Source organism: Myxocyprinus asiaticus, chromosome 48 (genome assembly GCF_019703515.2).
Source record: "Myxocyprinus asiaticus isolate MX2 ecotype Aquarium Trade chromosome 48, UBuf_Myxa_2, whole genome shotgun sequence".
Classification (NCBI taxonomy): Eukaryota; Metazoa; Chordata; class Actinopteri; order Cypriniformes; family Catostomidae; genus Myxocyprinus; species Myxocyprinus asiaticus.
Window position 1 is genome coordinate 9,475,959 of NC_059391.1, and position 26,454 is coordinate 9,502,412.

A 26,454-nucleotide genomic window follows, 5' to 3' on the forward strand; every position below is an offset into this window, starting at 1 on the left:
CTGCTGCATAATTTGGGATTATTGCCATAAAACATAATATAATTAAATGAATAATGAAAAGCCGATTACACCATCATTGTGAGATGATACATGCATATTAAATATTAATTTAAAATATTAAACATGCCCATATTCATTTAAAAAACTGGACAGAACCAGTATCTGACCACAAGGTATCTCTGGTGCATGATGAGAACCAGTTTGTAGCACTAGATAGTAAACAAAATTCAGAAAATAAACTAGTAAAGGAATCAAGATAAAAGGACTGAGATGATCCCATAATCCCAGTCAGAGGTAGTTTTGTCCAGCATTGCCTTCTCCTATGGCAAAAACTTCTGCTTCCTCTAATTTTGAGGTAGGGAAGCCCTTGCAGGCCTAAATGGAGCATAAACTGTATTTATCCACTTTGTCAACAATGAAGTCCCTCAAATTATTTGCCTCCTCCTGGAGTGCCTCCAAATCTTTCATTTTCTCCTCTTTTCTTTGGATTGCATCCAGAATCCTTTTTTCCAAGTCTGAAACCACAGTGATAATGAAGTATTTTTTATTTTGGCAAAGGTTAGAAAACAATTAACACCTTCTTAAGCTTATTTTACAATTAAGTTTGCTTCTTGTAAAGCTCCAAGAGCTGTAATACTAGCATGCAACAGATGTGTATCTGTAAAAAAAAAAAAAAATACTAAGATTTTAAAACACTGTACCTTCAGTTTGTTTCATTTTATCTTCAACATCTTTAGCCAGCTTTTCTGCCTCTCTTGTGATTTTCTTCAGACGTTCATTAGATTCTTCATTAACACTCTGGTTCTTGTTACCCGATTTCAATTTTTCAAACTGCTCTTTGAGCTCCTCAATATCCTGCCAAAAGAAAATATTAATTTTAATTGAATTAATTACGATACTGTGATAATCCAATTATTCGCAATTAATCACATATCAATATTTACTGTGAAAAGCCCCAAGTAATGATAATTTTGTATAATAATTAAAGGAACATTCGGGGTTCAATACAAGTTAAGCTCAATCAACAGCATTTGTGGTATAATATTGATTACCACAAAAATTAAATTAGGCTCATTCCTCCTTTTCTTAAAAGCAAAAATGGAGGTTACAGGGAGGCATTTACAGTGGAAGTGAATGTGGCCATTTTTGGAGGGATTAAAGGCAGAAATGTGAAGCTTTTAATTTTATAAAAGTCCATATATTCTTTTGTTAAAACGTGTATATTATTTGTTGGGCCTCATGTATTCAGATAGAAGACAAAGGCAGGCCTAACACAGTCGTAAAAACATAACTTAAGCCCCCACCTTCTAAGTCGTAAATCTTACTGATAAAAATTGTGCCAAAATCAAAGGGAGTCCAAAACAGACTACAGATCCATGAAGCCTTGCCCTCTAAAGGATCGAGCTCTCAACTCCTATTGGATGAGGCACACCACAGAACATCCCTCAAACATGACATCATCAGGACTTCAAATAATTCTGAAATGCTTCCAAAGTGGCTTCCAGCGACTTAGTTCACCGAATACGGACGTAGCTTTTTGCTGCTCTCTGGTGCAACCTCGTGGCATAAGGAAGTAATGTCCGACTTGAAACTGTGGCCATACAATCTCCATCTCGCTGGACGAGTTGAGATTACTCTGTGTTCAACCAAACACTCTAACGGATCCGAAGGAGACCGCCGAGCAATTTGCATCTTCATCCGTTGGCCTACAGAAGTGAAGAGAAAAAGATTTCTCTTCCATCTTCAATCAAGTCGACATTTCTGAGTTCTCCGCCAGCCCGCCGAGAATCTACAGCCGTACCGCCCTCTGAGAATCAACAGCCGTACCGGCCGCCGACAATCAACAGCCGTACCGCCTGCCGACAGCGCAAGGAAACGACCTCTCGTCATCACACGAGCCTCAAGGAACCGGGTCAAAGTTAAAGGACGGAGGAAAACACATTCTACCTGTGTCCTCATGCGATTCAAGTAAGAGGTTACGTCTGGGCAGAGATAGAATATTATAGCGTGTTATTCTTGTGTTTCAAGGTTTTTGCTTGTACAGTTTACGGACCGCCATGTCCGCTCATTAGTAATACTCAGGGTATTAATTATCACGAATTTGATTTGCTGTATTGTGGTCCAACCAAATTGGACTGTTGTGCATTTTTGCCATCGCGGGTGAGACAGCAACTGAGTTCATCCATTAAAGAGTCAAATAACAAGGGACTTTTACGAGCCCCGCTCGTAAAACCGCGTCTCTGAGTGATGAACACGGCTGCTTTATCTCCAGCTATCGCGAAATCAGCTTTCGGGCTGTCACTTAATAATCTCTCTCTCTCTCTCTCTCTCTCTCTCTCTCACTAACCACACTGACACACACACTGTCACACACACACCTTATGTGTTATAGGATTATTTTTATTTCCATATCTAATCATATCACTGTTTAGTTTGTAGTTGTAAATTGGAAGTTTATTGACTGCATTGTATTAATTATTAATTGATATTACTGCATAAATAAACTTTGTTTATATTACAAAGAGAAGTGTTTTGGTTTGTTTTGCATACGCCTGTGTCATGCTGACGGGATGTCAGTGCTCGGATTCAAACCTTCATTCATTGTTTTTTTTCCCGAAAATCGACATTTTTCGGATGTCGATTTTCCTAAGAAAACAATCTAATATTGAGACTGTTTTAATATTCGGTTATTAGTCCCTGATTTCAGGGTGGTGCCCCGTCAATGTTAATCCTTATTAATATTCTATTGATTTTTGATAATTGATAATTATCTTTGATTGAATTTGAATGATCAATAAGCTAGTGTTAATTGTAATTAATGTTTCATCGATGTTAACAATTAACGATTATCTTTGATAAGTGTTGATTTTAAAGGATTAAAAAAAAGCTAACATTGATTCTCATCAATGTTCTATTGATTTTTGTAATTAATAATTATCTTTGATAATTATTAATTATTGCTAATAATCAAACTTGCTCCTAAACGTAGCACACTACATTTACTGGAGACCCATATGAAGTTTTAATGAGTTAGATCCAATTAATTAATTTAAATATTGATTAATAACTACAGAAATAATTATTAATTATTTCTGATAGTAACACTGATCTAAACAACCAGTAAAGCCCTACATATTTGAGCTGTAAAGTTTCATTTTAGGGTTTGTTGACATTACATCATCATGGCAACAAAGTTGTAAAATTGGTTATAATTTTACACAGAAAAGGTAAGTAAGTGATTTTGTTACATCTTGGGGCTATACATTTGAAAAAGTGAGTATTTTAACGTTCAAAATTGGCCCCCATTCACTTCCATAGTCTTCGTGTTGTATTGTGGACTGGGAAAAATTTATATTTCTGAAAACAATGATGTATTTGTTGTCATGTGACACAGTCATGTGATCCATTCAACCCAAAAAAAAAAAAAAAATCAAGATGGCACCCCGTGTTATAGCGGCACATTGCATTCCTTCAGAGGTGATGGGAAGTTTACTTAGAATTGGTGTCCTCTGACAGAACACAAGGAAAATTGTGTTTCAGACCGTGAGACCAACGGCGATTTTTCACATGTGCAGTAAGGAGATTGAAGCGTTTTCATATGTTTCAGTGTGGACGAGCAACTTCTGGAAAACCTCAGTGTGTACATAGAGCATTTCGAAAAGGAAAACATTGTATTCAAATGTATCCGGATTAATGTAGCCTAGAGGTAGCAAGAAGGTCCCAGTTTCCAGTCCCAGCTCACCCAGGGCTTTTCTGTGTGGAGTTTGCATGTTCTCCCTGTGTTTACATGGGTTTCCCTCACAGTCCAAAAACATGCATGTCAAGTGAATTGGAAACTCTTAATTGCCTGTAGCAATGAGCATGAATGTGTATGTCTGTGTGTGTTGCCCTGTGATGGACTGGCTACCTGGCCAGGGTGTTTCCTTGCCTTTGGACAAAGACAGCTGGGCACTCTCCGCAACCCTGCTTAAGACAAGCGGCTATAGAAGATGGATGGATGGATGGATGAATTTAACTCTTACTTCTCTCTGTGGTATTTTTAATTATTGGCCTATGTACAGTAATAATGCGTCAGATGGATGTTGTTGGAGTGTCTCACTTTGTTTGCGTTGCATATCACTCATTTTCAGGGATAACTAATCTAGCCATAAGAACTGTTTTTTGGATGCTGTGTCAAGTTAAACATAGTTTGAAATATTGAAAAATGTGTCTAAAGATCCCTGCATTCTGTTGTGCTCGGTCCAGCTGTTTTTGAGCACAAAAAAAACATAATCTTTAGAAGGCTGTTTGCTGCCTGCTCTTGATTTGATGAGGTGCATTGCCTGTAGAGCTGGATTGCTGATTGCCCCTAACTGCCACAAATTCACAAAACAACAAGGTGGTACATCAAGCTTAAATTGCTTAGATCAGTGGTTTTCAAATCCTGTGGTCCAAATGGGATAAATCACCCTCCGAAGGGCACTTTGAAGGGAGAACAATCATGATATCTATTATATCTATTCTATTCTATAGTCATTCTGTAAAATCACTTCAAACAGAATTTCCAATAAAATTGACTTCAAAAAGGGAGTTCAGAATTACCCTTATTTTTTAGCCTTCGAATGGAATATGGATGATAATTTCTGAATGGAATGCACACAAAGTGTGAGGAAGACTGCCCTGTTCGCAAATCTCGTTCACTTTCTCGTTTTCAAATTTACCACGATGACGGAAATTTGATTGAACCGATGTGCACGATTTCTTTCCCACCACCTTTTTCTCCTTATGTGGTGTCAGTTAAATAAACAATGATGTTCTTGTGTGTGTGTGACAGATTTGAATGGGTAAAGAGGAAGTTTTCAGTGGATGATTTAACACTTACATTTCTGTCAACGCTATCGAATGGCTTCAGTGAAAAGTGCACAAGTGATATAGACAACCTTTATGGTGCTTTTTTGTACTTTCTGAGCTTCATGTTTTTCATGGATGAAAAAAGTTTGGAACAAGGAGGTTGAGTAAATGATGAACAATTTTATTGTGAGCTATTAATATATACAAGAACAAGATGGCACCGCAGATGGATGCTTCGTTGTGGAGCTCTCTAGCTTTTTTGTTATGTTTGTTTGACATTTTTTTTGTCACTCTTTCCCGATCAGTTTCACCAGGGATGAACTGCTGAATATTCAGCAGAGTATACCTGATAATTTTTTGCCGGTGTTTGATTATTCGGATGTTTTGTTAGACATCATAGTTGGAGGCACAGCTGTGCTCTACAAGCGCACCAAGAGACGCTAGTGAGGGACACGCGCTGGCGCACTTGTGAAGATCAACAAGGCTTTAGGACTCTGCTGCCGAGTATTCATCTGGCAAATGTCCGCTCCCTCACCAACAAAACAGACGAACTGCTTCTGCTCACTCAAAAAAATAAGGACTTATCTAACTCCGCTGCTCTGTGTTTCACAGAAACCTGGCAGAATGAAGCCATCCCGGACTGCGCGTTACATCTGCCGAGCTTTCAGCTGTTCAGAACATATTGCATTGCGGAATCATTGGGTAAAACAAGAGGCAGCGGGACATGCTTTTACATCAATGAAAGTTGGTGTACAGATGTAACAGTGTTGAAGAAGATGTGCTTTTCTAATTTAGAAGCGCATCAACTTTAAACCTTCTACTCGCCGCGGGAGATTTCCTTGTTTATTCTGGTGAGTGTTTACATCCCACCACAAGTATGTGTGAACAGCACTGCAACAGCTGGCTGATCACATCACAGACACAGAGCAAGAACACCTGGACTCTCTTATCATTATTCTGGGAGATTTGAATAAAGCTAACCTCACCCCTGAACTGTCAAAATACAAACAACACATCACATGCCCCAACAGAGACAGAAATATACTGGACCACTGCTACACCACTGTAAAGATGCATATCGCTCTGTCCCACGTGCAGCTTTAGGACTCTCTGATCACTGTCTGGTTCATCTCCTGACCTACAAGCAGAAATTAAAATCAGCTAAGCCTGTAGTAGTAGTAGGACTGTAAAGAGATGGACCAATGAAGCAGAGCTGGAACTACAAGCCTGCATTTTTTTTTTTTTTTAATTATTATTATTTTGTTTTTATCCCTTTTTCTCCCCAATTTTGGAATGCCCAATTCCCACTACTTACTAGGTACTCGTGGTGGTGTGGTTACTCACCTCAATCCGGTTGGCAGAGGACAAGTCTCAGTTGCCTCAGCTTCTGAGACCATCAATCTGCACGTCTTATCGTGTGCATGTGGAGGCTCATGCTGCTCTCCACGATCCACGCACAACTTACCACGTGCCCCATTGAGAGCGAAAACCACTTAATCGTGACCACAAGGAGGTTACCCCATGTGACTCTACCCTCCCTAGCAACCGAGCCAATTTGGTTGCTTAGGAGACCTGGCTGGAGTCACTCAGCACACCCTGGATTCGAATTCGTGACTCCAGGGGTGGTAGTCAGCAACAATACTTGCTGAGCTACCTACGTCCCCTACAAGCCTGCTTTGAATGCACTGATTGGAGTGTAATTGAAGCTGCAGCCACAGACCTGGACAAGCTCACATACTTGTGACATCATATATCAGTTTCTGTGAGGATGTGTGCTTCCCTACTAGGACATTTTTTATCATTCAATAACAATAAACCATGGTTTAAAGCAAAACTCAGACAGCTTCATCATGCCAAAAAGGATGCTTACAGAAGTGGGGATAAAATCTAGCACAACCAGACCAGAAACACACTAAGGAGATCAGAGTGGCTAAAAGAAGCTACTCTGAAAAGCTGAAATGATCCTACTTCTGTGTGGAGAGGCCTGAAGGACATCATCAAAAACACCTCACTCTGTAGAGATTCAACAACTGCCTGATGACCTGAATGTGTTTTACTGCAGGTTTGAAAAGCCCAATCACACATCCATCCCCCGCTCTGATCTTCACTTCACACACCCACTTAAACCTCCTGCAACCCCCCTCGTCCCCCCTCCTGCTACTCAACTTGCACTTATGGTCTGTAATGAGAATGTATGCCAGGTCTTCAAGAAACAGAAGACTAGAAAACTTCAGGCACAGATGGTGTTTCACCTGCCTGTCTGAAAGTCTGCGCTGACCAACTGGCCCCCATCTTCACACAGACCTTCAATAGATCACTGGAGCAGTGTGAAGTTCCATGCTGCTTCAAACTCTCCACCATCATTCCAGTCCCCAAAAAACCCAAAATCACAGGACTTAATGACTACAGACCTGTCGCTATCACGTTTGTGGTCATGAAGTCGTTTGAGAGACTGGTTTTGGCCTACCTGTAGGACATCACTGAACCCCTGCTAGACCCCTTTCAGTTTGCTTACCGAGCAAACAGGTCTGTGGATGATGCTGTCAACATGGAACTGCATTATATCCTGCAGCACCTCAACAGACCTGGGACTTATGCAAGGATCCTATTTGTGGACTTCAGTTCAGCCTTCAATACCATCATACCTGATATTCTCTCAACCAAACTAACCCAGCTCTCCGTGCCCACCCCAATTTGTCAGTGGATCACCAGCTTTCTGACAGATAGGCAGCTGCTAGTGAGACTGGGGAAACTTACATCTGGGACCCTCACTATTAGCACTGGTGCTTCTCAGGGATGCGTTCTCTCTCCACTGCTCTTCTCCTTGTACACGAATGACTGCATTGCAAAGGACCCCTCTGTTAAGCTCCTGAAGTGTGCAGACGACACAATGATCATCGGCCACATCCACGACAGTGACAAATCTGCTTACAGAAGGGAGGTTGAACAGCTGGCTGTCTGGTGTGGTCACAACTACCTTGAGCTGAACATACTCAAAACAGTGGAGATGATAGTTGACCTCAGGAGAAAACCCCCCCACCACCATCCTGAACAGCACTGTGGCAGCAGTGGAGTCAATCAGGTTCCTGGCTCAACCATCTCACAGGACCTGAAGTGGGACACCCACATAGACTCCACTGTGAAGAAGGCTCAGCAGAGGTTGTACTTCCTTCGCCAGCTGAGGAAGTTCAACCTGATACTGGAGCTGCTGACACAGTTCTACTGGCCATCATTGAGTCTATCCTGTGTACAACTATAACTGTCTGGTTTGGTTCAGCCACCAAATCAGACAGAAGGAAACTACAACGGACAGTCAGGACTGCTGAGAGGATTATTGGTGCCCCCTGCCCACCCTCTAAGACCTGTACATCTCCAGAGTGAGGAAACGTGCAGGTAGAATCACTCTGGACCCCACACACCCTGCCCACTCCCTCTTTGAACTGTTACCCTCTGGCCGGCTCTACAGAGCACTGAGCGCCAGGACATCCAGGCACAAGAACAGTTTTTACCCCCAGGCCATTTACCACATGAACAATTAAACTTCCTCCAGGACTCCCCATAGTGCAATAATATAAATAAATATCTCGTGTACATATGTAAATTCACTCATATTTAATTCAATAACTGTACATACACCTGCCTTGCACATATATTACCACTTGCACATGTACATATGCCATTCTATGTTATATGTCCTTTTTTATTATTTTATTTTTGTATGTCTATTTATACTCTTTACGTGAGCACACTTGGCATTAAAGTTCATTCTGATTCTGATTATTAACATTGCTCCTTTAAGCACACTTTTGAATTTATTCAATTTTTGGATGTTAGATATATATATATAATTAAACCAAGTTAACTTTTTTATTGATTTATGTAACACAGAAAGTATACAGAAAATAATAGAGCAAAGTTGGCCTAGTGGCAAAAAGTTCAGATTATATTAAGATATTATATAAAAAATTAGATTTTTTTTTTTTTCAATGAAGAGTGTAACTTTAAAAGGAGGCCTTGACCCCCAAAAAATTGAGAATCACTGGCTTAGATGGTATGAATATTTGTTTATGGAAAATTGCCTTATTAAATTAACTGTGCAGATTTTTTTGACACATTATTTTTAATATAATTAATCGCACCAAATGAAACGTTAAATTGACAGTCCTCGAAAATATGCTTTCTTTCTCAGCATAATAATCAGGGTACTAAGTTAACTTTTTAGCCCACCAGCAAGCAGTAATTAGGCGAGGTCAAAATAAAGTTAACATGCAGGGCTGCATTCACAACGCTCGTCAAACGCAAACTACTCCATGGAAATAAAGCGAACTAAACTCAGAGCACCTCCTTAGATGGTCTAAGATCATTTGTAGCGTTCACATATGAAATTATTCTTGCAAATTGTTTTCAGACTGAGAAGAGTGAAAACTCTCCACATGCACATGTTCCGTGAGAATCGCAGAAGGCAGAGTGCCACTGAACCTCTGAACAAGCAGCAAATCAGACAAGCATCGATGGCTTTTCTTTCATCTGTTTTTCAAAATATAATCAAGTGTGTTTCTTTAAACACACATCTTTGTGTCTAACAAAATGGTCATATGTCACCTTCAACATGTCAGTTCCCTGTCTGTCACTCACTCGACGTTGTGTCGATGTAGTGACACTAGGGGTCACTCTTGGGAGCCCGAGACACCTCTGGTATTTGATAAAAGGCTAATGAAAATTGGCGAGTTCAGCAGAGAAACTAGAGAGTATATTTTCTGAAAGAGCTTTTTCTCTTCTAAAAGAGTATATATTTCTCTAAAAGAGCGCACACATGGAACGTCTTTTTAAAGATGCATCTTTTTAAAGATGCCTTTCCGATTGTGTGATATTCCTGGTTGCGGTCATTATCTCTCAACTTCGGATGGTCATGATCGCTGTCTTTCGTGTCTGGGCGTGACCCACACGGAGGCAGCGTTTGTGAATGGTTCATGTTCTCACTGCGAGAACATGACCATGGCAACGTTGCGGTCGCGGCTTGCTTTCATAAGAAAGCAACCCCAGCGGCTCCCCGCCTCGGTCCTTCTACCTACGGGTATGAGGCCAGCGCGGCTAGCACTGGGGGCGATTTGGGGACCCCAACGGGATCGTCTCTGCCGGGTATCCCCCCGCGGACCTCCCATTTCCCAGCACGCTCGTCTGCTGCAATCAGGCTTCCGGATGAGTTCGCAGGATGAGTTCGAGTCTGGCTTCTTGTTCGGAGCCCGCGAAGATGATGAGCTCTCGAGCGCAGCATCAGAGAGTGGGCTTGTCCAGTCGGACGCAGAAGCCTCAGCTGGGCTTCCCCCTTCGGGGACGATTGCCCAGTCACAGGCCGATGCCAAAATGACGGACATGCTTTCCCAGGCGGCCGCGAGTGTCGGGTTAGAGTGGAACCCTCCGCTCTCCCCTGAACCGGCTTGATGATTGGTTTCTGGGCTCGCGGCGCCACTCAAAGCAGCCACGCCCCACTCAAGTGCATGATTTGCTGACGAAGTCGTGGGAGGCACCTTTTACTGCCCGGCCCCGATTCCGCAGTTCCCCCGCTCTCACTACCCTCGATGGCGGGGCGGCCAGAGGCTATACGGTGATTCCCCCGGTGGATAAGGCACTCGCAGTGCACGTACGCCCGTGGACGCCCTAAGCTCCCGTCCAAGCCCTGTAGGCTCACGTCGTCCCTGACGGCTGAAGCCTACAGTGCTGCTGGACAAGCCGCCTCTGCCCTGCACGCCATGGCTCTCCTGCAGGTCCACCAAGCCAAGGCGCTGAAAGAACTGCACAAGGGTAGTTCCGCCCCAGATTTGATGCAGGAACTGCGCTCAGCGACCGACCTCGCTCTCTGAGCGACAAAGGTCACGGTGCAGTCTCTCGGGCGGACGATGGCCACACTAGTGGTCCAGGAGCGCCACCATTGGCTCAACTTGGTCGAGATGGGCGAGGCCGACAAGACACGGTTCCTTGCTGCCCCCATTTCCCAGGTGGGCCTATTCGGCGACACCGTCGAGGACTTTGCCCAGCAGTTCTCGGCGGTGAAGCAGCAGACGGAGGCAATCTGGCACATCCTGCCCCGGCATGGCTCAAGATCCTGCACCCCGTCTGCTCGTCGCCAAAGGCGTCCTCCTGCAGTGACTGTACCGGCTCCGCCGCAGCCCGCCCCTTCGGCCCGGCCCCGGTGTGGAGCCCACCGCAGGAAGCCGACGCCACCCGTCTCACATCCGGCGCCAAAGAACCCACGGAGGTCCTCGAAGCGCCCCTGAGACGGGCGACCCAGAGATGAGGGAACCCACTCATGTGGAGCTGGTAAGAAGACCACTCCATCCCCCGGTGGAGGGCCGGGTGGAAAATTTTTTGTTGCCTTTTTGTTTGATTTCGCCGCATGCCCAAGTGGCTGCAGTACCCAACAGTTCAGCAAAAGAGCAGCCTCCTTCCTCCCTGGGTCACATACCTGGTGTGTATGGTCGTCACCACGACTACCGTCCACCGGCTTTTTCTTGCAGGATTGTCGCTCCAGCGGTTGCCTTCCCACCCCTGAGCGCCCAGCTGTGGCACACAGCCGCCCCCGATGTGGCAGTCTCCACGGGTTATGAGGACAGGCCTCTTCCTCCCCCGTCCCAGGCTGTTCCGGGTATGGTCACAAGGAGCCAGGTAAGTGCTTCGATGACCCTAGACTGAGCACAGCCACGACGTGGTGTGGCACCTCGCGCTCCACCCCGCCGTGAGGCCCCACCTGCCGGTACGTCCGACGACGTTGTCCCCTTGGTCCCCCTCACGCGGAACTTGGATGCGTGGCTTGCGCTTTCCAATCCGTTGCGATGGCTGATTCAGGCTACGCGATTCAGTTCGCCAGGCGCCCACCCAGGTTCAGCGGTATTCACTTCACCTTGGTCAAGGGCGAAAACGCTGCCACCCTGCGCGCGGAGAGCGCTACCCTCCTACGGAAGGACGCGATAGAACCTGTCCCTCCAGCCAAGATGAAGAAAGGGTTTTACAGCCCCTACTTCATCGTACTAAAAAAAGGCGGTGGGTTGTGGCCAATCTTGGACCTGCGAGTACTGAACCGGGCTTTACACAGACTCCCGTTCAAGATGCTGACGCAAAAACGCATTCTGGCGAGCATCCGGCATCAAGATTGGTTCGCGGCGGTAGACCTGAAGGTTGCGTACTTCCACGTCTCGATCCTTCCTCGACACAGACCCTTCCTGCGGTTCGCATTCGAGGGTTAGGCGTATCAGTACAAAGTCCTCCCTTTCGGCCTGTCCCTGTCTCCTCGCGTCTTTATGAAGATCGCAGAGGCTGCCCTTGCCCCGTTAAGGGAGGTGGGCATTCGCATTCTCAACTGTCCCTCCTGCCACAACGCTGAACTACCCGCTGAAATGGCCGGACCTTATATTGGCTCCTCAGCATAAAACCTGAATGAGTGGTTGCATACCAGCTCCTTTTATACCCATATGTCCGGGGGAGTGGCATGCAAATTGCACTCGCCAATTTTCATTGGCCATTTATCAAAGAACAGAGGTGTCTCGGGCTCCCAAGAGTGACCCCTAGTGTCACTACATCGACACAACGTCTCGTTCCCTCCATCAGGGAACGGAGGTTATGCAAGTAACCAGGACGTTTCCCAACCAGCCTTCTTGACTAGCATAACCAGCAAGTCTTCTTTGGTCAACCAGCTTCACCTGAAAGACCATGCTGGTTGATCAGCTTTGCTAGCCAAGTTTTGCAGGTAAACAACAGAATGGCTATGCTGGTCCACCAGCTGTACCAGCATAAACCAGCTTGAAGCAGCATGGAATTTCAGCAGGGTATGTTTTCCAACATAGGTGTACATACATACAATAGAAACTGTGAAACTTGGGAAATAACATTTAAACATTTTAATTTCATTTTGAAAATCTAATGCCAACATTTTACAGAGTATTTATTGTACTGTGTAATTTTGCTGTATACATGCCAAAGTATTCCTTATAACTAAGTGGTGTGACTTTTATTCAAACTACATATTTTTTAATTATGTCAACTCTGAAATTTGCCACAGTTCATTTCATGTGACTTGAAAGAAAATTACCTACTTGAACAGCCGTTAGGTCCAAGCCCATACGTCAAAGGAGCAAAGGAATCACAGCAGCGGCCAATAACATTGGGTGTGCAATTACATTGTCCACCAAATTTACTGCAGGATGAACTATATGCTCCAACACAATGACAGTTACAAGCTGGTGGTAAACACATGGATACACATAGAGAAAGCAAAATGCATTGTGACATGAACATTTTAAAAACTGTATTGTGTACATTGGTGGTGTACATTTATAAGATACTTACACACTGCTCCATTGTGGATAAAGGCTGACATACTTCCAATAAGCTTCTCACATACTTCAGGAAGGGTGTACTCCACTACCTGTGCTCCAAACTCAACACAGCGTTATTGCTGAAACTGAGTTAGGTATGACTCTGAGCAGAAGTTTGGGAGGGAATCCACCTTGGGGATGAGGCCAATCTATAATTTTTTGACAATGAGGAATGTGAATTGGGTAAACAAACTAGTAAATATGTAAACAAAAGAAAACTAATTTTCCATTCCATCCAGTCCATTATTTAACAGACTGGTTGAAATCCAGTCAATTGAGTCAATAAGGATGTATAAGCTGGACTGAGGATTGGCATTAGGCTGTTTCCTAAAAGTGACTTCCATGTAGTACTGATCACTAGAGCTGAGACACACTGGAGAATCCAGAGTAGCTGCCCTAAATGTGAACAGTTAATTATAGATAGATGAAATAGATCTAGTTATAATTCATTGCATTTGACATTTATGCTAAATGCTTTCAAGAAACAGAGCCATTATGTACACAGGCACTGGGCAGAAACCTAATAATACATCTAGGGTTTGAACTGTTAAATGTATGCAAAGCTGTACTCTACAAAACAATCTGCTCACCTTCCAGAACTTGGAAGAGTAAACATTTTGTCTGGTGGGTCATTTGGACAACTTCCATCTCCTGATCCAAAAGATAAAATGTTCACAATAGCTGCCCAGTCATCTGTGGACTGCGAAGATAACATTTAGAATGCACATTGCTGTCAATGCACAGTACATAAACAACTGTCTTTCTTTATAAAAATTTAACTCATGCCCAAGACATCTCAAAATGAAAGACCTGACCAACCTCTGGTTCATAGCGGACAACTAAATAGTAGTCAAGGTTTGATGGTATATTGGTCACAGTTAATCTGAGTCCTGCCCCATCCTGAACTCGCACAAAACCCAGTCCAGTCCAAGTCATAGACCCATCTGGGATACTCTCTCTTGGGATGATTTGGAGATATGAACCTGCCTCAAAGGGGATTGTTCTCTGCAAAGGAACAAAAAAGTAAGATCATGTTCAATTCTGTAGCACTATATTCGTCTGTTATCATGTATAAGAGTGTAACTCAGTGGTCTAAAACACACAGACAAACATATGCTATTTATCTGTCATTTCAGGCTTCACCTGGCCTTGTCTTCGTCTTCGAGTTTGCCGTTTCTCTCGCTTGACCACCACAATCCTCCCATTGCTGATCTTGAAGTCATAACCTCACTGTCTGAAGTAATGCTCACAAATGGGTAGTGTGACATGGGGATTATATGGGATTGGAGATGGCTTCGCTTTTGGGGGTATAGTGGTGTAATAAGGTGGTTCAGGTGCATAATAAGGTGTTAGGGAGGGTTTTGGTGCAAGGGGGCATAGAGGGAGCTTGGTTGGTTGTTCAGCTTTATGTTCTGGGGGATACTCTAATGGAGGGACCTGTATATATGGAGAAATTCCATATATTCCTATTCCAGTTCAATGTGCAGAGACAATTAAAACTCTGGCACTTTTTAAACATTGCTGTTTGTTTGAGTGGCAGGCATGCCAACATCTGGTTTAACCAATGGCGTGAGTTTGGGGATCAGGGCGATGGGAGTGTTTTGAAACAATCATTATTTCAGCAATTTTGTTTGTTGATGCAAAAGCCACTGGAATTGCACCTTTGTAACCTTTTCATATGGATAAGTATGAACACAGTAGAATATAGTAATTAGTAGATAATGAATCATGTCCAGTCAATTATAGTTTCTCACCACAGGCACAGCATTCTCAGCCTCATAGATGTAGAAATCAAGAGGAGCCAAGAAATATCCAGGGGCCGGCTCACTACATCTAAGACCTACCATGTTAGGCCTACATTCACACTGGCCATCCTCTGAGGAACATCTGTATAAGATACACATGCACTTACATGTCTTATTTTCTGTGCAATTAAATCGAGACAAGAGTTGGCTCAAAGAAAGTAGTAACTTACTCAGTTCTCAGGGCCCCACCAATATCGCAGTTACAGTGTATGCAGCCATAGACTGTGTTCCCTAGACCCCAGTAACCTGGCTGAAAAAAAGTGAAACTCATCAATATTACCAAACTTAAATAATTATACATTTGTATGGTGTGGTCATATAATGATGGAGTGATTCAGCTCACCAAACATTGGTCACACTGTGGACCATGAGCATAGTGTTCACAGATGCACCTTCCTGTGGTCTGATCACAAGGGTTGCCTATGCGTACGGTGCCCATGAAGTTACACCTACACACTGGAAGAGTCTTAGGGATAATTCTTAGGAATAAAGAATGTTTATTGCAGGGCTGGATTCCAGCACCCCGTTAGATCTGGCCCTGCAATAAACATTCATTATTCCTCAGTCTCGACTTCCGATGAATAAACCGTTCATGAACCTTGCAGTTATCTGAATATTTCTAAGGGTTCCCATGCACATCCCTAGTTTATAGCTAGCAACCTGAATAATAACATATCTGGTTTAATATTACAGACAATTAAAGATGACTATCTCAACTGGACCATACTCTTGCAATGCCTTGGCCAAGCATTCACTTCTACATTTGTATACCTGTATAGAGTATGTTTCTTGCCTTAACTTTCCTGATGTTATGTGGAGACATTTATTGTCCTTTCAAGAAACATGAGATGCTTTGGAGCAAATGCTTTAAATAAAACACCAAGTTAGACTGAAAATGTTTCCACAGCCCTGTTTAAATTTATGCATTTGGAAGAGGCTTTTACCCAAAGTGACTTACAGTGCATTCAAGGTATACATTTTGTTTTTTCACTTTGTTTAGCTTAGCCTTTCAAAGACAGTAGGTAAATTCCTGTAGGTGAGTGAGTACTTACACTGGCAGCCACTAGGGCCATCCCGGCTGAGCCCATAGAATCCAAACTTGCACCTGTCACAGCGCACTCCTTCCACATTCTGTTTACACAAGCACTGGCCAGTCACTGGATCACAAAGTCCTTGGTCCACTGAGCCATCTGGATCACAGTCACAGGCTGGAGGTGGTATACAATAGAAACATGAATAGAAGAGTAGTTATATACAGTACATCATATCACAATGTAAACCTTTGTATGAAGAAATTAAATCATTGCTACCTGAATAATGGATTAATTATTCTATAAGCAACTATCTGCTCTGTAAAATCAAATTGGTTAACCTTACTTTTTTTGTGTGAGTGTGATTTTTTTCCCCAATTTGGAATGTCCAGTTCCCAATGCGCTCTAAGTCCTCGTGGTGGCGTAGTGACTCGCCTCAATCCGGGTGGCGGAGGACGAATCTTAGTTGCCCCTGTGTCTGAGACCGTCAATCCACGCATCTTATCATGTGGCTTGTTGAGCGCATTACCGCAGAGACCTAGGGCATGTGGAGGCTTCACGCTATTCTCTGTGGCATCCACGCACCACTCACCACGTGCCCCACTGAGAGTGAGAGCCACATTATAGCAACCATGAGGAGGTTACCCCAACGTGACTCTACCCACCCTAGCAACCGGGGCAATTGGTTGCTTAGGAAGCCTAACTGGAGTCACTCAGAGCACCCTGGATTCCAACTTGTGACTCCAGTGTGGTAGTCAGCATCTTTACTTGCTGAGCTACCCAGGCCCCCCAGTTAACCTTACTTAAAATAGCATGTAAACTGATTGCCTTAAAAAAATCTAAGTAAATGTACTTTTTTGGCAGTAAATTTACTTTTGGGTCAAGTAAAGTGAACTAGGAATAGTCCACTTTTCTTGAGCCAAATAAGTATATTTGATTTTTTAAGGCAATTGGTTTCCTCACTTTTTTTTAAGTAAAGTCAACTCATTACATTTTACAGTGTAGATACAGCATGGGCTATTCCAAATACACTCACATATACAGGCATTGGGGTCCTCTTCAGTGCGCTGTGGGTTCTGGTAGGAATATGGCTTGCACAGCTCACACTGAGGTCCAACACGGTTGTTTCTGCAGTCATCACAGATACCACCACTTACTCCTCCTGTGGCCAGGTAGCGTGCTTGGTCAAAGTGACACTTCTCGGAGTGGCCGTTGCAGTTACACCCTGAAAAATAAAGTTATCAATTTATAGTTTGTTGAAATTAAAACTTTTTGCATCAGGAAAATTGTAATTTACATTGAATCATCAGAGTTGTTTTGTGATGCTAAACTTCATGTGAACACATGTCTAAACACATTTTCTTGTTTGGCATTTTGTTTCAAGCGAAAGCAAGTAATGATGGGGAATCAAGGGGGAACACAGAAGAGAATTTACACAAACTAGACTCAATCTTGCATCACACATGTACTGCTATGCCACTGCCCTTACACACATCATCTTGACATTTTTTGATGTTACAAGGACATAACTCCATGTACAGTAGATGGAGACATTCCTATTTTTATTTTGCATAATATTATTTTAGAGTGATCAGCCACAATTTATTAAGAGCAGTTTGAATGGCCTTGTTTAATCACAAAGTGACATTTTAAACTATTAAACTGCTTACTTCTGCAAACGTCTGAGTCAGTTTTTCCACCTGGCCTCCAGGGGGCATCATGGTAAAAGTTTTGACAACGTTCACAGTTGTACCCTGCTGTGTTGTGCTGGCAAACACATCTACCATGCACCTTTTAGAGTAAGGACCGGGAAATGTGAACATAAAAAAAAAAAAATTAAAAAAAACTTTAACAGACAAAATTATTAGAAAGCATGAATAATTGCTTTAAAATAAGCAACTAATTCAAAAGTAACAGCAGGCACTCTTACAAAAGTACTGCAACACATTTTCTTCAGCACTGAAGCATGACAGGTAGTAATTATGGCTAATTACCCAAATAAAATGTTTTATGTATTAGGTTTTTCTTATCATAAACCATGCAAAGAGAAAAGAATGTGGCTGTTTGTTCTGAGTTTTATGCACTATACTTAGCAAAAGATTTTACAATTGTAAACTAAAGCAAACAAAAGTAGTTAAGAAAGGGGGTTCAATATTCTTATCACTTCATTCAAATTTCCATGTCTTAAGCTAATATTATTTTTCATGAAGCATGTTTGTACTCTCCTAGCTTAAGGTTAAATTGTATAAAGTAACAACTTTGTCTGATATGTTTCTCCTGAAATTCCTTAGGAGAAATAAAAATAGACAGATTAGAAAGTTATTGATATTTTATTATTGATAGTTCGAGACATAACATTAATGTGGAGAAAATGGGGAGAATTAATGAAAAATGCGTGAGTAACAAGATGTTAGATAAGATCTCTTTTGTGATATTTCTTTCACACTTACTATGTCAAGCTCACCGAAGGTATCTCCACGTGTGCTGTCTACAGGAACGCACTGACTGGCGTGGCCATTGCAGAAGCAGCTCCCTCGGACCACCATCTCGTAGAGGGCATAATAGTACTTTTCCTGTGGGTTCCTCCTCCGTCGTGTGAGCAATGTGTCCCCCAAAGTGAGCAAACGGGTGAAGTTTACCCGCAAGTTTGTCAGGGTTATCAACTCTGAAGACCATAAGAGGTGAATGATAATACTTATATTTTAAGAATAACACAGTACAATGGCTTAATGAATTCACAGTACAGCACATTTGATAAATATACATCAGTAAATAGCTAGATCAGTGGCTCTCAAATGGGTCTCAGCCCAAAAATTGGTTGCCGGACTGTTTGGATAGGGTCGTGGACAGCAGGGGAAAAACAACATTAAATGCAAATAATAAAATCCATAAATTTGTTTGACATTTTTCGTTTACTTTTCTGTTAAACAATTTTGAGTTTGGTTGCATTTTAGCGTCCAAAATTAAATCTGGGTCCGGAAACAAAAACAACTGACAACCACTGTAATGGACTGTGTTATGGCATGTTGACTTGAACAGTGTGTATTTTATGATCAAGCAAAAAAAAGTCGCACTACGAGCTCATCATCAGGATATCAAGGGTTTTCACTTGTTGGACATACCTTTAGGCATCATCCATACTTTAAAGCTGTCTTGACATTTTTATTACTCTGTTATCTCTCAAACACACAAAAGAAAATAGTCTCAACAAGATGTGAACCTTGTACAGTAGGGGCGTACGGATCATGGATGTCATAGCTGGGATCCAAGGCTTTTAACACCACCTGGTTGGAATGCATAGTTAAGAACAAACGTCATGTACATTAACAAATAATGGAGGAGGACAGATTATTTAAGGAATGCTTTGCAAGTGTACCTCCCCATTGGTGGAAGGCTCTGCTCCAGAGTAGCGACTATCACAGGTAAGGTCATCAATGCTATCTGCTGGCCTCTCGGTGTCTCCTGGGAATGAGTTGGCACAGTCTTCTGCAAAGTATCGGAACAGCTTCCAGGTTTGCCCAAAGTCTTTTGACCTCTCCACCAACATGGCAGCAGGGCGGAAACTCTGTTTGGCAAGAGCATTTTCCAATTCTGTGCTCAATCACACACTTTAAAAAATAAATGTTTAAAAAAGGGTGTTTCACAGTGATGCCATAGAAGAACCATCTTTGGTTCCCCAAAGAACCTTTCAGTAAAATGTTCTTAAAAGAACCATGTTGAAGAACCTTTTTCTAGTCTAAAGAACCTTTTTCCACTACAAAGAACCTTTTGTGCAATGGGAAGGTTCCATGGATGTTAAAGGTTCATCATGGAACCATGGATAATGATAAAGAACCTTTATTTTTAAGATGTAGGAAACTGAATTAAATGTTGAAATGTTCGTTTCAATTTGTGGTTAATAAATATGGGTTTTTTAATGACTGATTCTTAAACTTTTATATTTGGTCCCCCCTATCTTGTATATTTGTTTACATACTTGGGCATGAGTTTAGGGTGGGACTACATGTTTGTCCAAACAAAGAGTCAGACAAACAGTTGGAGGGCGGACAGAAGGGGTGGTAGGAGTGTTTGGGTAACCAGTTTGAAACATTTTTATTAAATTCTGTTTGTTGCAGCTAGTGGCACAATTACACTCCATGTCATTTAATTTAATGAAATCTCTCACAGAAAAGTGTTTGAATGTACCTTGAATGTCAAAATCAGATGACTAAACTGAAAAATTGTTTCCAGGTCCAGCTGAATGCTGACTTCATGAATACCTGGGATTGAGAGATTCAGGATTCAGCTTCATATAACAGTACAATCCAACGACAAAGCATTCATGATGTTCATGCAAGGAATTCATTAAAGATCTGCAAACAACAAACATGAGATCTAAGGGAAATTACTTTGAGGAACGCACCATTCTCAGACTGCCACCACCTCATCTTGCGCTCCGGTTGGAAGGTGGTGATGATGTTCTCTATGCGGTGGCTGTTGGGATTGTTGTACAGATTGTAGGGGCTTCTGGAGTCACAGGTGAAACACTTACGGTCATTCTGAATTTGGAGGAAAATGGCAATAGTATCTGTCAAATGACAGAGTAGAACAAGACAATTACTCTGATCAAAGATAAAAAGTACTGTTAACATATTGTAGGTCAGCTGCAACAGTCACCCCTAAAAGTATTTGGACACTTAAGCCACATACTTACAAATGTATTTATGTCAGTTATTTACATACTGTATCTACAGTTATTAAACAAAGTAACATTTATAGATACGCATATTAAACAAATGTACATTTTCTTTTAAAGAAAGATAGCATAAGCACACCTTTTAAGAAAAATGTTTCACAAATTATAAAACAATAGATATACAGTAAATACAGTAGGTATATTCAAAAGACACAAAGTATTTGGTCACTTTCTGGTTGTTAAACATTGGTGGAAGATATTCATAGTTAATGTGCTGAACTAAATCTGTGGTTAGTCTGATTGGACACCTGTGTGAACTTAGCTTCATACATCCACTGTAAATTACATTTGGACCAGTTGGTTAAATGTAATTGCAAAAAGAGCTGAGTTCTGAGAAAATCATTAGCTGTTGCTACTTGGTTTGATATTTTGTTAACTATTGCAATGAAGAACAACTTACACATCTAAGTGTGGCTTAAATGTCTGAATATGTTTTGGGACCATTTTTGTGTGATTTGTAATTTTCATTAAATATTATTCATATTTATATAATAATACTGTGTGTAATTCTCAGGTTTTTAAGGTGTTTAAATGCTTTATACAGCAGGGGGTTAGTTCCAGAGGTGCAGTACTTAAATAAATAATACATTATTCTTTCTAATGTCAAAAAAGTACAAGTGTAATATAAAATTGAAACTGAAATGCAGTCTAAAGACAACTAGAAAGGTAAAAGTTTGATGTTAGCTTGGGAAAGCCTTGTCTGAAACTTTAAACTAGTTTTCAGATTTTGAAGTTTGATGGATATACAGACATTACAGTAGGAAAAACTGCCAGCTAGCTATATAGATGTCAAATTGCCACATAGATAGTCAGATAAACTCTTAAGGTGTCTTTACACAGCTGAGGTAATCCTGCTCTGTGCCTTCCTAAAATTCTGTGTAAAGAGGTAATGCACCATAAAAGCCAGTCTAAATCAAGCCCATAGCCTTGGGAAGTAGGGGTGCTGAGGGAGTTGCAGCACCCCCGTCAGTGTTCCAGCCCACCTAGTGAAGTGCTGTCAAAACAGTATATGCATGAAAAATTGATGACAATTCATTAATGTTATTTGAAAACCATCATATTCTGTGTTAATCTCATTAACGAAAGTAATGACGAAAATGTATAGGGGTATTTTTATTTCATAAAAAATAACGAAGATGACAAGAAAAGAAGATTATGACAAAAATTAAATTATTTTAATTTAAACTTTTTTACTCTATGAAAATGTGAGGAGAAAAAAGAATACTGAAAGTCATTAAGAGTGCACTAACAATGTTTTCAAAAAGAATAATCAAGAAAGATCGTATTAAATAATCCAGGCATAGTGTTGGGGATTTCCCCGCTTGAGCTTGTCTAAAACATGGAAAATTAATAACAGTCCCTAAAACGATTAACAACACCATAAATTCTGAAAAGATAATGCTAATACTAGCTACTACTTTATACTCTTTAAATGCTATTATTTAAGCAGCGCAGGTCTTCACAAGGACAGTTTTTATATGTTATATATTTTATGATCATTAATCCAAATCTGTTCGTAGAAATATTTCAACAAATGTTTATACATTTTTCAAAATGTATAAATAATTGTTTAAAGTTTTGAATATTTGATTGACATGTTTATAGTGGGTTTTTAGCGTTCTAGGGTATTATAGCCCCCACCCACAGCACCCACAGCACCCCCGTACTAAAATCATTCCCGCGGCTATGATCAAGCCTGCTCTAACCCAACTCATTGTTTTTGTCATGATAGAGCTTATATTTCCTAATTTAGTTTAATATTAAAGGAATAATTTTATATTTTCATTAATTTCATATTTCTATATTCAAAATGATATATTTAAAACATTAATCTCATATTATGTATGCAATTGTAATTTCTGTGTAAATGCATTTATGCCTGCTCTGAGCAGCATTAAACAGTGTGTGTAAATGCATCTAAATGCCAGTTTAAATGCAGCTTCTGTGCCACCTTGGCAGTGTAAAGATGACTTTAGATAGAGAGAAAGAGAGAGAGAGAGCAACTTAAAACACGTTAAAGGCCTTTTGTGTGTTTGTTTACATTTGAATTTTTGACAAATGGATTTTGAATTAACAAGCATTCCATCGGCCCACTTGAACATTCATCTAATGTAAATCTGTGGGATTTTTCTAATATTTGATCATCCACACTATTCCAAAACAGTCTGAAGGTCTTTGCCGAGTTTGGTGGATATAGCTTGAAAGCTCTAGGTGGAGTTACACTTTATTTTACAGTTTCCGTGTTACTTTTATTAATTACTATAGAAATAACAATAATAATATGTAAACACAAGCTGCTCTACAAAATAATTACACAGTAAATGCATGTAGTTCATTGGTATTACTCAGTAATTACCTATATAAATACACAGTAACATGAACACTGTAAAACAAAGTGTGACTGAAAGTGTGTGGTCTCGGTTTAGGGATTAAAAAAAAAAAAAAAAACCTAAACAAAGTTTGTAGAATAACAGTATGTTAATCAAGCCAACATGATAATGAGGAGATGCATCTTTTTAAATTTAAGGCATGTTTCAACACAAATTATCCATTGGGAATATTCTCATTTAAATACCTGAGAAAACAATCAAGATGTATTCAACATTTGTGCAGCCTCCTGTCATTGACACCATTGTTATTGAAAGCACCATTGCGATGGGCTATTCAGGCCAAGATTTGTAGTGTAAATATACAAAACGAGTGCTAAAAGACACACCCACATACTGGTTTTATCACCTGTATGGACGGGGGTGGGGGCGGGGGGAATATGAAAACAGGCATAAATTAGTCTTGTGGCAGAGAAGAGGTGATGACCTATATGACAGATAAGAAGGCACATCAGAACATGTCTGCAGTATGTATTACCCAAAGGGTTGGCCAAAACGCTGCCAATGCACACTGAGTAGAGCAAAAAAAAAGCATGCTGTCTCTTTCATCTAAGTGTGGGTGCTGAAAAGAGAGCACTTTAGGATGGAACTGTTTTCTGGGTAGTTTGGATTGTGAAGATGTTATGCAAATTGTAATGCAGTAGGTACTGTAAAAAAAAAAAAAAAAAATCAGGCTTTGTTCTGAATGGAATACTAGCCTTCTGCTTGGTGCATATTGCACAGTATGTGCTGAATAATGCCTGCTTCTTTTTAAAAAAAATAGTATATGAAAGAGTGCAACATAATAAATATTGACTATGTTCAGAATGAAACAACAGCTTACTGCTTACGGAATACTTACAGGGTCCTCTATACATGCAGAAGGTTTGCATACTGCACACAGTATATACTAAATTCTACTATTTCTATTTCTGTAGTTAGTTCATGTGCTATTCCAAACAGCCATATCAAACAGTTGTATGCTACATTGTTGTCACATGACCTTATGTACATTTCATTCCACATTTGCTTTTTGCATTTTAAATTAATTCTTGTGTAAAACTTCTTAGTCTGGTCAAATGAAGAGTCAAGAAAAAAATTGTAAAAATCACAGTGGATATCACTTTCCAACACGATCACATGGTAAGTATGTTCTTTCAGAGAGTTCCAGTACCCTAGGATTGGCCACATTATGCCGACAAGTGGCATCTCCTATCAGACATTTTTGCATCTGCTCCGCCGTGTTTATCTTTCCTTGTGATGCGACCAGAAGCACGTTGCGTCAGTAGCTTGGGAGACCCGTGTTCTTAACTCGCTAAAGAAAAGTCAACCTACTGTTTCCGATTTCATTTTGGGATCATTCTGCACTTTTGGTTCATGCGTCACATGGAAATGAACGGTCAGGTTAGGCGTCTTTCATTTTTGGATACAGTATTTCACACAGTGTACTCTGTTGTATACTACACAACATGGGAATGTAGATAATGTGGGTATTCCGTACATGCAGAAAATTCACATACTATGCAGTATACATACTAGATACTGCAGAAATTGAAAGAGTAGCATGGTAGTATGCTTTTGTGAACAAATTTTGTTGGCTAGGTCTGAGAAAAGAGGTTCGATTCCTGACTGAAATTAAGAGTACCACCGTGTGTTGCTTGAGGGTTTAACAACAGTGATATGCGCAAAGACATTGGAATTTAAAACCTTGAAAGCCCAAATAATTTTTATTTTTAGGGTATTTAAGTTTCAAAATGGTGTGTAGTACCATAACCCACTGTTTCTGTCTTTACCTGCAAAATCTATCAACCAGCAACATTCTGGAAGCAAACCTACCATTTGTTTATTTCTAGTTTTACACTCAAAAGATGTGATTTAAAAAAAGGTAAAATGTGACCCTTTCTGACATTTGCATCACTAAAGCACTTTGGTTTTAGACAACTGACCTCTAGGTATCCCAGGATGCAATAGTTTTGTGGCCTGTAGAGGCCACAAGTGGAGGAGGCCGTGAGCTGGGCAGCGCGGCCCACCATGAGGTCACCAAGGTTAGGGTAGCATGAATTCCCCACACATTCCTCCTGGAGGCAGACTGCAACTGCTACCACTACAAATAACAACAGTTCAATTATTTTAGCTTTCAGCTAAACCTCAAGTGATGATTTAACTTAGCAAAGTTAGCTGTAGCTTAAAAGAATATATGCACTTCCAAAATATGCTGATTTTGAACGTTTGTGACTAACTCGAACTGTGCTTTTCTTACAAACCCCATTAAATTAATTCAAAAGGTTTTTGGCTTTTAGTCCATACCTGTTAGGCCAATGATATTTGAGTGCACTCCTAAAAATAAACTTTTAGCAGATATGCATTTAAAAGTTGTTCTATTATGGGAAAATGGACCAAAAACATCGATGACATCATCTTCTGCTCAGAGAAGTATACAGATTTTTGTCCAATAAAATGCTCACTAAATCATGATTTAGTGACATGTCTTAAACTAAAGGCTATTTGCTGTTTTAAAAAACAAAAAGACAAGCCCTTCCATATGTCCCACTCCAACTTCCTGTTTCAGTAGGAAAATTATAAATTGTGTTTATCAAACCATTTCATAAGGTATAAAAATTACAAGAACAATTGTCCTTTTCTGAAGCTTCACTCCTCTTGGTTACTTTTGCTAGGTCTGATAAGCTTTACAAAATGTCCCATCGATCTGGATTGGAGATTTTCATGAACAGCACAATTTTAGATAAAATGTGTCAAAAAAGTAAAAAAATAAATAAAATAAAATTATGGATATTATTTTTACGTGGGCTGGAATGAAGTGTGTCAGAGACTAGATAGCAATTTGCAATCATGTTCTAGCAGCTTAAAAATAGTCATCACCTGATTTAAGTTCCACAAATGAACACCAAACAAGACATTTGAAAGAGAAAAATGTAAATGTGAAATAAAACAAGTATGAGCTAGAACAGTTGCTAATCTTTGAGTGACAGCATCTCATTCGAACTAGCTTTGTTATGATGGCAAAATAACTATGTTGGAAAAATATGCAACAGAAAAGGCATCTAGCGCAAGTTAAATGATTCAAGTGTCAACAAGTGGGGAAAAAAATCAGTCCAAGTTTGGCAAGTGATCACATGTTTCCCCTGATTGGGCCCATAGGGTAATTTCACTGTCAGCTTCTAGCAATGTCAAAGCAGACATGAGCAGACTCACAGAGAAGCAGGAACGCAGATGCCTCCAATTGGATCAGCATAGCTGGACCTATAGGAGCGATGGGTGAATGGAGAGATAAGAAAGATTGAAGAATGAATGGAGCGA

At 40.8% G+C, this 26,454-nt stretch overlaps 1 pseudogene; it reads right to left on the bottom strand.

Moving 5' to 3' along the window:
- On the bottom strand, positions 1 to 26,389 carry LOC127437486 (laminin subunit beta-4-like; annotated as a pseudogene).
- Between the last annotated feature and the right edge of the window lie 65 nt (positions 26,390 to 26,454).